Genomic DNA, 10,183 nt, shown 5'->3' on the forward strand with positions numbered 1-10,183 from the left:
TCGGGAAAAAATGATTGTCTAGTTCATATTTCATGGCTATAGTTTAGTCCTTACCAAAGGGATGGAGCTTCCAATCAACAGGCAAAAACATTGGAGAGCCTTGCTACCCGCATGGCATAAAAGTTGATATGGCTTGCACAAATATGACTTTCTTCAATTTGTTTTGAAAAAGTGTTTACTCAATTTCAAACATTAGACTAAGGGTCTTTCTAAAAGGGAAAAAGTTGAGCTGAGCAAAATCGTGTTCAGACCAGTCGTATGTTTTGCCACATCAAAGGCAGATCCCTGCTTTAATAAATGCAGTTAATGTGGCTGGTGTGATGGTTTTTAATGGCAGCAGGGATAGGCGGCAGGCAGAGCAAGGGCTACTTTAGCCAGTTGAGCTAAACTGGTGAAACGACTGCTGAGTCTACAGCTGCAGTTCAAAGCCTATCAGCGTTTGAATCTTAACAAGAAGAAGAAAAAAAGGCCTCTGTGCATAGGGAGAGAGGGCAGAGCCTGGCTTAGATCTCCAACCTTTGTGCGCACACACACACACACACACACACACACAGACACACACACACACACACACACACACACACACACACACACACACACACACACACACACACACACACACACACACACACACACACACACACACACACACACACACACACACACACACACACACACAAAGTCACAGCTCAGGCAAACACATACACTAACATCAAAACACAAACATTAAAGGGCGCACAGACAATCACATCAAGACACACAGCAAGAGCCACAAGAGTGCTGACACACAAATGCACAAAAAGCAAACAAGCTTGTGCGCATACATCAAGACATCACCAAAGAAAAACACGCAAACACACACACACACACGCACACACATGCACACACGCCACATGAGTCCTGTGTCCCTCGCTGGCCAGCTGTGGGAGGTCACACAGACATGACAGTTCTGCTATCAGGCCAGCATTAAGGCCTGCCGCTTTAAACACAGCCTTTTGAAGTCACACCAAAGTCAGACACCAGGATCTCTTATCTCTCATCTCCCTTTTAACACTGCAGTGCCGACATTTCATTCTGCCCCCCTTTTCATGCTCCAAGCTTTGAATTCTGCCTTTTAAAAGACTAATTTTAACTTCTTCAAGGCTGGAAGAAACAGGCAAAGGCGTGTCGTTAACACTCTTCCGCCTGACGTGCTTCTTTTTTCCGCCAAGTAACGAGAGTTCAAAGGTAGCCAGGGTCCACCAAAGGTACACCATGCTTTTGATGTTCAATGTCAGCAAGCTGATAAATGGAGCATAGCAGCTTTGATGAGTTTTGCACGTCAGCTTTTATCTTGAGGGTATCATGGCTAAATGATTGTGAAAACGATCATCACACTAAAGCATCAAGAGAAATCATTCTCACACTCATACAAATGTGAATCTGTGGATGATTTTATAAAGGATTCTGTCTCTTTACCATTTGCTTCATTCTTTTGACAGGACGTTATTATAACCAATGCCTTGTTAAATGTTCTAAAAATTCACTAAAAAGTCCTCAAACCACAAAAGATGTTGTTCATGTGTGTCAGTGACATATTGACCCATTTGAATGTTGTGGTGGTATTGCATCCCCATTGGTAGGATGAACTGCAGTTTACATTTAAGGCACCCAACATCAGCAATACTTCAGAGCAAAATCAATTCTTTCAAACCGATGATCAGTGGTACAAATCTGTGCATAAAAGATGCTTCCAGATTAACTGTGTGTCAGCATCTTCCTTTATATAACAAACAAATAATAAAGAAATGTGGTAGGGATTGCAGTCTTTCATAAGAGAGCAGTCCTACAAATGAACCGCCAGGAGGAGTTTGTCGAAATCTGGAGCCTGTCTTTTGTGGGCTTGTTGGTGTGTAATGGAAGTGATCTTTGGGGCCATAGATCTCGGCCTCCGTTACGGATTGTGTAGCTTCGTTGGTGGCGAAGTGTATGTAGTGTGTGCATCTGTCTGTGTTTTAGTTTGTCTGTCTCTGTTTGATGGTTTTATGTTGAAAAGTGTTCCCCTTTCCCCATGTCTGTTGCTGTTGATTGTGTTCACCTGGTGCCCTGTGTTGTCTCCTCCCCCCTCACCTGTGTCTTGTTGTGCTGATTAGTGTTTGGGTATTTGGGCTCTGTTTCCCTGTCTGTGTTGTCTGGTAGTGTGTCATCCCTGTGGTCGGTGACGGTGTGCACATGTTCGGCAGGATTGAGGCTGTGAATCATTGTGTCATATGTTTATGAGGTACTAAATGTCCACACCGGGTTATATTTTGGACTTTCTGCCTCTGCCTCCTTGCTTGGTCGGGCCGCTCAATTGTCAGCTTCACCAGGTTAAATTGTTTTTAGGGATGAAAAGTAATCTGTGATAAAGAGGTTTGAGACATCATGACCTATAAAAATGGAAATATTGGCACACATTTTCAGTCTCTTTGAATGCTTTCATGGTATTGCAGTAGTTTTGATACACAACATGAGGTACTATAAACTTTCTTTGTCCGCCTTAGGACAGTCCCAATAAGCCGACTGTAGAAGAAACAATGTACTTACAGATATCTGTTGAGCGCATTCCCCCGTCGTTGATTCATTCTACAGCCCTGTGTTTCATTGAAACTCAAAATAAGTGATGACAGGCTGGGTTTGAGTTGCTAAAAAGTGGTCATTACAGACCAGGGTCGGCTCTTGAACAAATCGAATGGGGGGGAAATCATTTGCCAAGGGGGGGCACACACTGCCGTCAACAACCAACACACAAACACCAACGCAACTTCAAAAAACATGCTGTAAAGTCTATTGTCTTTCACAAACATTGTAGGGGTGTAGTGCTATTGTATAGCGCACCTATGACTTGTGCATACATGCACGGTTGTGGCATGACCACCAAAACAGAAACATATGGACATAGGCCATACAAAAAGTGTGCAAATGTATTTGGTATCCTATCCATGTGAACATGTTTTAGGTAGGGGTGGACCTCACCTCCTCTAGGAGGGTCTGGAGGCATGCTCCCCCGGGAAGATTATTTTAAAAATATTGAAGTTAAATGCATCAATCTGGTGCACTTTGAGAGCAAAATGAAGAGATCTATGGATAGCCTACATCTCTCAGCATCCATATGAAACAGAACTGTAAACAGATTTACTTTTTCTTTATGGATATTTGACTAATCACTCCCCTTTTAAACTGTATTCTTGTGTTACTGTCCTATAGTATTTCATACCCGTTTTTCATTTATTCTCTTATTCTTTAATAACTATAATGATCATATAAAGGTATTCCTCGCAAATACTTGTTTACATAAAGGGTGACCAAACAGTTTGAGACCCACTGAGATAAGTTAACCTACACTAAAGTTAACTATCTAAACACTGAGAGAGTCCTTACCTCACTGAGCTGAGGTTATAAGAGCCTCTCAGTCTGACAGGAGAGGACTCTCCTCCACCTTGGTGTAGAAACAGCTCTTTATATCCGTTAGCATAGCTAGCTAACCAGATGCTAACAACTACATTCCACGTTACCGCTCGCGCACTCACAAAATGCGCTCTTGCCACACACACACAGAGCCGAGCTTGAATGAAACACAGAGACCCAGAAGTTGGCTACTTGTACTGTACTGTGTGTATATCATATTATTTTTGATGGCTTTACTGTATAATTAGTGTAACAGATGAACAGATCGCCACTGGGCTTTCATCTAAGCATACAGCCTTGTAATGATAACAAAACAAAGGTCGGGGGTCATTGGTCAAGCAACACACCAATCAGAGAGCAGCAGTGAGCACACCTCAGGCTGTGTTTTATATTTGTATTCTTTATTTCTGATGTATTTCACACAATTTTTTTTTTGTGGAAACGTTTTCACTTATATGATTTAAAAAAAAAAGTGGCAAGGCTTGCCCACCCTGCGTTGGGGGGGGTGACTCATTTGGGGGGGCATGGCCCGCGAATGACCCCCTATGACGCCGACCCTGTTACAGACCATGTAGAATCCTCTACCATTTGCTTTTGGGTTGCAACATCTAACTTGTTTTGGTGTGTACTCACTGTACTCCCCCCCCCCCCCCCCCACACACAACACACACACACACACACACACACACACACACACACACACACACACACACACACACACACACACACACACACACACACACACACACACACACACACACACACACACACACACACACACACACACACACACACACACACACACACACACACACACACACACACACACACACACACACACCCCTCCACAGCCCTCCTCTGTAGCTGACCAAGTCCAATTTTTCTGTTTACTCCACTCAGTGTTTCGAAGTTGAACAGATCAAACACACTGCTAAGCTGTGGGTTTGTTTACTCCAGCTCTGACCCACGCCCAGCTAGGGACGTGCAAGCACTGCAGCTCTTTTTCCACATTTGGCCTTTTTTGCTTTTCATCTGGATCACAGCCCTCTCCTCCCTCCCCTCCTTCATTCCAACTTCATATGACTCCCCCTGCCCTCTCTGCCCCAGAAAAGTTTTATTCAGCAGAACGGCCAAGACTTTTATATGTCTTACTTAAGTTTCATCAATCGATTACCCCGTTCCTCTTTCTAGCTCCTGCACCTGTGGAGCCTTCATCCACAGCCACACTCCACATGACTTCTTTCATCACTTTTATGAAGTGTACTCTCTTTTTACTCAGAGCCCTTCCTTGATTTTTCCCTTCCTTCTCACACGTTCCCTGTTATCCTTTCTAATTCTCTCCTTTGAAACAATTCTCCCCTCTTTGTGCACTCTCCCAGTCACGCACAGTGTACGCTCCCTTGGAAGCAAATGCACTCACATGCTCACACGTATGCTGATGGAGGCTGTGTGTGATGTGAAGCCAGATCCGTTCCTTTCCCAGACAGACCAGCAGGAGTGAGGACCCCTCACACACCCACCATATCACCTCCCTCCCTCCCCCACCTTTCATTCTCTTTCCTCCCTTTCTTATTTCTCTCCAACAACAGAAAGAAAGACTGGAGAGACATCCTTCAGGGGAAGTCCAGGAAGACGTAGAACTGTCAGAACCAGCAGTGATGATTGTGAAGGTCATGTGATCAGATAATGATTTTGACCACAGCCTTCACTGTCCTCCATCTTTAAATCTTGGATCTACTTAATCTGTAGTCTAATCCTTGGAGAAAGGATCAAGACAGCTCTGTTCTTATGGAGCTATTTTTTATCCATTTTGGGTGTGTGATTTAAAAGTGTTTTTCGGGATAGGGCTAACAATTATAATTAAAGACAAACGATTAAAGTAGATATATAAAATCATAAATGCAGCAGAGATGAATATCATCGCTGGATACCATGGTTACCTATAGAGATAACTAATACTGCTTTATTTAACATGCATTTTATTTCCTGATAGTTTTCCAACAAGTTCCCTGGGAACTTTAGAATTAGTAAGCAAATATTTCTATATTTAGTGTAGAAGTTCTATTCTTCATATATACTGAATTGCATTCTTGCTTGCAGTCAAATAATGTCATCAAAAGGCTCATCCGGTCACAAGCTATTTATTAGGACCTACCATATCAAGAATGACTGCAAAGTCTTAAGATCCCGAGTATAGAAGGGCGAGGGGAGATATGATCGAAGTTTTCAAATATTTCCACAACATCTACAAAACATCATGCCCACTACAACGGGATTATAACACCAGGACTCGTGGACACTGCCTCAAGTTGAAGAAACAGTACTCAAGACTGGCTATCCGCAGCAACTTTTTCAGCATGCGTGTGGTTGACTTGTGGAATGATCTGCCAGAAAGCGTTGTCACATCCAAGACGGTTAACTGTCTCAAGTCCAGCCTCGACCATTACTGGTCAAACATCACCTTCACTTTGGATTATGTGACTGTTGCAAGCATCCATAGTATATAAAGAACAGTGATCTACTTATTTACGAGCAACTAAAAGGCATCAGGCCTATTACAGCCATATCCTATTGATTGATTGATTGATTGATTAGAAATAATGAATTAAAAGTGTACAAAGTTAGTCCAAAGTTCCCCTATAATTAGTACCAAATTACACGGTCCCTTCCGAGGAACTTCCAAAAGTATTTGGAGAACGTATAAAACAAAGCATAACTTATATTAGCTACCCTTATTAAATAATTGTTATGGGTAACCTTATATCACATTAAATCATAGCCCTTGCATAGTGGCCTTGAAGTGTTTCCGTGGCTGTGTGCACATGTAAAACAGCTCATTACCCAGAGGGCTTGGGAGTTATGTGGGTGTTACTTGTATCTAACAGAGGGGGGGGGGGGGGGGGGGGTTGTGGTTTGGTGTTCCCGTGGTTCACAGTCTAACTTTACTACATACTGTAGTGAATTCAAGGAGCCCTGAGGCGTCATGCTAATATCCCGCACAGTAACAACCAACAAGAAACCAGATCTAGGACATCTACAGTAGACAATGGAGATGTGATATGTTTGTAATATGAGAATGTGTCTTTGAATTGTATTGGTACTTCTGAAAAGGAAACAGCTGGAGGAGTGTGAGGCTGATTAGTTGTGATCCCGCTGTGTTTATCCGTTTCTGGTTTACATCGAGGGGGCATGAGAGCATCCATATTGTTTAATAATCAGTGGGATGTTTAGATTTTAGATGCAGGTTGGAGCAAAGAGAAGCCAGACCCTCCATCTCTGCATGCAGCGCCCCAAACAAGAACCACATGTCCCGCTCGTGGTTCTTTAATTCTCTCTCTCTCTCTCTCTCTCTCTCTCTCTCTCTCTCTCTCTCTCTCTCTCTCTCTCTCTCTCTCTCTCTCTCTCTCTCTCTCTCATCTCTCTCTCTCTCTCTCTCTCTCTCTCTCTCTCTCTCTCATACCCTGCTTCCCTCTCTCCGCCCCATCCGCATGCTCGCAGACTCTCCACAACCCCTCACCCTGGGAAAAAAAGTGGAAGCTCAAAGATTCAAAAACACATGTGGTTAGCCATAAAACTTCACATGCACTCTGTGTACCCTAACCCCCCTCCAACCCCTCGTTCCCATCCCCTCCAACCACCCAGCCAACCGACACACATCTGCCTACACGGAGGAGAAAAGCCGTACATAAGAGGAGACAATGGAGACGAGAGGAAGCGACATCAGGCAACAATCTGAGCTGTCTGTGGTGGGGAGCAAAAACAAAGAAGTTTGGGGGGTTGGTGGTGGGACAATGGCGACAGTCAGAAAGAAGAAGGTGACTGCAGGCTACCATTCCTGCACGGGCCCAGAACAATGCCTATCCTGTGGCCTGGTGGGGGCTCGATGGGCACTAGGTGAAATTGAAGACAAACGTAAACACCGAAAGAGGACAATGCTTCTCACTCTCTTTACAAAAGATGCTTTTCCTTCAGCTGCAGGGAGGATGCACACAGAACCCCCTGTAAGTAAATAAAATAAAATAGAATATAATAGAAATAGTGCAGAATAGTCGATATACAAGTAATCTCAATATTGATATAAGTTGCAAACAGATGAATGTTATGGATGTTCTTTAAAAAGTTCAGGTGTTTAACAGTCTATCCCATTCTGGCCCTCAACATCAAAACCCGTCTTCCTCATTTCCCCAAGCATTTGTGAGAGACATAATATCTTCAGATGCCATGTGATCAGGGAGGGAAATAAAATCACGCTTTCCTGGAAAAAATCTAGATTTGTTTCAGCCTTCAAATGTTTTAGTCCCATATGTTGGTCATTAAATCAGCAGGCGCTTGTCTTCTAAAAACAGGAGCGATGCTCTGTATTTCTCCAGAGTTATAGACATATCATCTCGTCTCTAATGGTATTCTGCGTTACCTCACTCTTCTGTCTTTTCTAATCCTACATTTGAACATCTGTAAACTTCAATAATATCCCTGTTAATTTATTTTTGATGGGTAGGTTCTGGTTCTTCTTGGCCAAGCAGCTGTCATTTACAAATGTCAGCAAATTTGGCATTGGTTGAAACTGATGGTGCCGATCTGTCATTGGTTAAAACGGAGTATCAGGCAGTATAAAGTCACATGATTGGTCACATGGTAGGGGGATCAGCTACCACAGTGGCGCCTGGCCAGCTTCCAGACGAGGCCCCCTGGTTGACCACAGTTCCACGGCTGTCTGGGTCGGTGCCTGTGTGCAACAACTCGCATGGCTGATCCAGGATCCAAATGAAGGGGTTCAGGACGCAAAATTGGGGGTCTCACTCTCTCTCTCTCGTATCCGTCTATGGTGGAATGATTGAAGTGCTTTTAAATTAGGTTGAGGTTCGCGGTGTCAGACAGTGAGCAAAGTCTTTTCCCATGGCCTCTATGCTCAGCTGTGTGCTGGTTACATTCTGCATTGACCTACATTGGGTTAACATAAAAAGAAATTGTGATAAAAACGTTCATATTTCTGAGAATTGGAAAGCATGTTCCTTTCTTTGTAATGCAGCTTCTTTGCATGTATTTTGTCAAATCCTTTTTGGAAAGTGAATAGCAAAGTCATGACTGCACAAGGACGTCAAAGCCTCCATTCAGCCAATCAAAGCCCATCTGTGTGATCCTGGTTCCACTTCCTGTTTAGGTTCCTGTCAGCCGTTGTTCACAGTTTGAGCCATTGATCTGGCCTCATGTGGGCGGGACAGGTAGCAGATGTTGGATATTATCGGGGGAAACAATAGCAGGCAGAGATGTGGACATGGGGCGGGGGGGGCAGGTTGGCACAGAGTCCTGCCAATTCATTAGAGCCCACAGCTGATTTCTTAAAGTGGTGAACAGTCAGTGGCTGTCAGTACTCGTTGTCTTAGAAGAGTACCTCCTGAGGGTGAGTATGTATGGGTTCATAAAGCTAGAAGGACGCAGATTTTCCCTGAAAAGCTTTTTTCTGAGTTTTGAATCTCGTGTTGGAATTGAGTGTGCTCACTTGGCATGAAATTGACTCATTTCTCATTACATCAAGCATAGATTAACAATGAGCGATGTGTGAAAACTGCCCGAGGCCCTGGACCTCCAGTGGCCTCCAAAGCCAGAGGTCTACTGTGTGTCAGTCTGTAATTTGATTACTTGCTAATTTGTATGGGAATTAGCACCACTGATATCAACCGGGGCCTGCAACATTTAAACACCTTTGTCCCTACCTCTTAGAGGGCCCCCATGTCAACATCTAGATCTAACACCTTTATTAGTTTAACTAAATAATGTGCTGTATATGTTACATTCTCCTTAAGAATGTTAACACAAGCTTACCGGAATACAGGAAACCTTTAACAGGTGGCCGTGAAAACCAAGCGACCTCCACTCCATCGATATTATGAAATACTCTTTAAAAAGGGAATCTTGAGTTAAGGTTAGACTAATATGGTGTTTTCTTTCTCACTTCATTGCCAAATGGGTTGTGGGCTGTAAATCTGGAGGCTATAACATTTTCAGTAACCTTAAGACTCAAGATTGAAGTCATACAAATGTACACAAATACCTCCTCTTTGTCAAAGCCCTTTTTTTAGCAACACTCCAATGCCCTAAAGTCGTAATACCCACCCAAAAAGCACACATGTTCGAGTAGCAGCCTAGAGTCTAGCCCAGTGCACGTTTCAATAAGATGACCCCATCGAAAATAGCCCTCTATACAAAGATGGGTGCACAAGGCCTCCTGACAGCGGAGCGCCGCTCAGTGAGCGCCTCTTAGTTCTAAAGAGTCCAAAGGATGGCCTTCAAGTGTATGCACTGACCTTTGCTGATGAAAGGCCTGCAAATGGTATTTTAACAATATCATGATGCCCTTTCAATATGAAAGGCAGCATAAACAACACTCTTAGCCAACAAAACCTAAAAGGAGAGAGGGTGGCAGAGGAGTGAGGGGTGCAAAATGTGTGTGAAGATATCAATGTGCATGTGTGTAAAGCTATAAGCTATTACATTTATACATTTAATAAGAAATCATGCAAGACAAACGTGTGTATGCAACGTGATCGTAGCGTTCTTTACATCACACAACCCTGGGTCCCAGCGTACACTGCATTAAGGTGAAGCAGTTTTATCTGGATAGAATTATGTGTGTTCCACAATTAAAGCACAAGGTCATTCATCACTTTCCAAATCCAACCCATAAGGACCCACCGTGACACGGGTGTCACAAGAACTTGAAATGTTCTGGAAAGTTCCTTATACAGCTTTAGCCTTG

Source organism: Notothenia rossii, assembly GCF_949606895.1.
Source record: "Notothenia rossii genome assembly, chromosome: 8".
Lineage (NCBI taxonomy): Eukaryota > Metazoa > Chordata > Actinopteri > Perciformes > Nototheniidae > Notothenia > Notothenia rossii.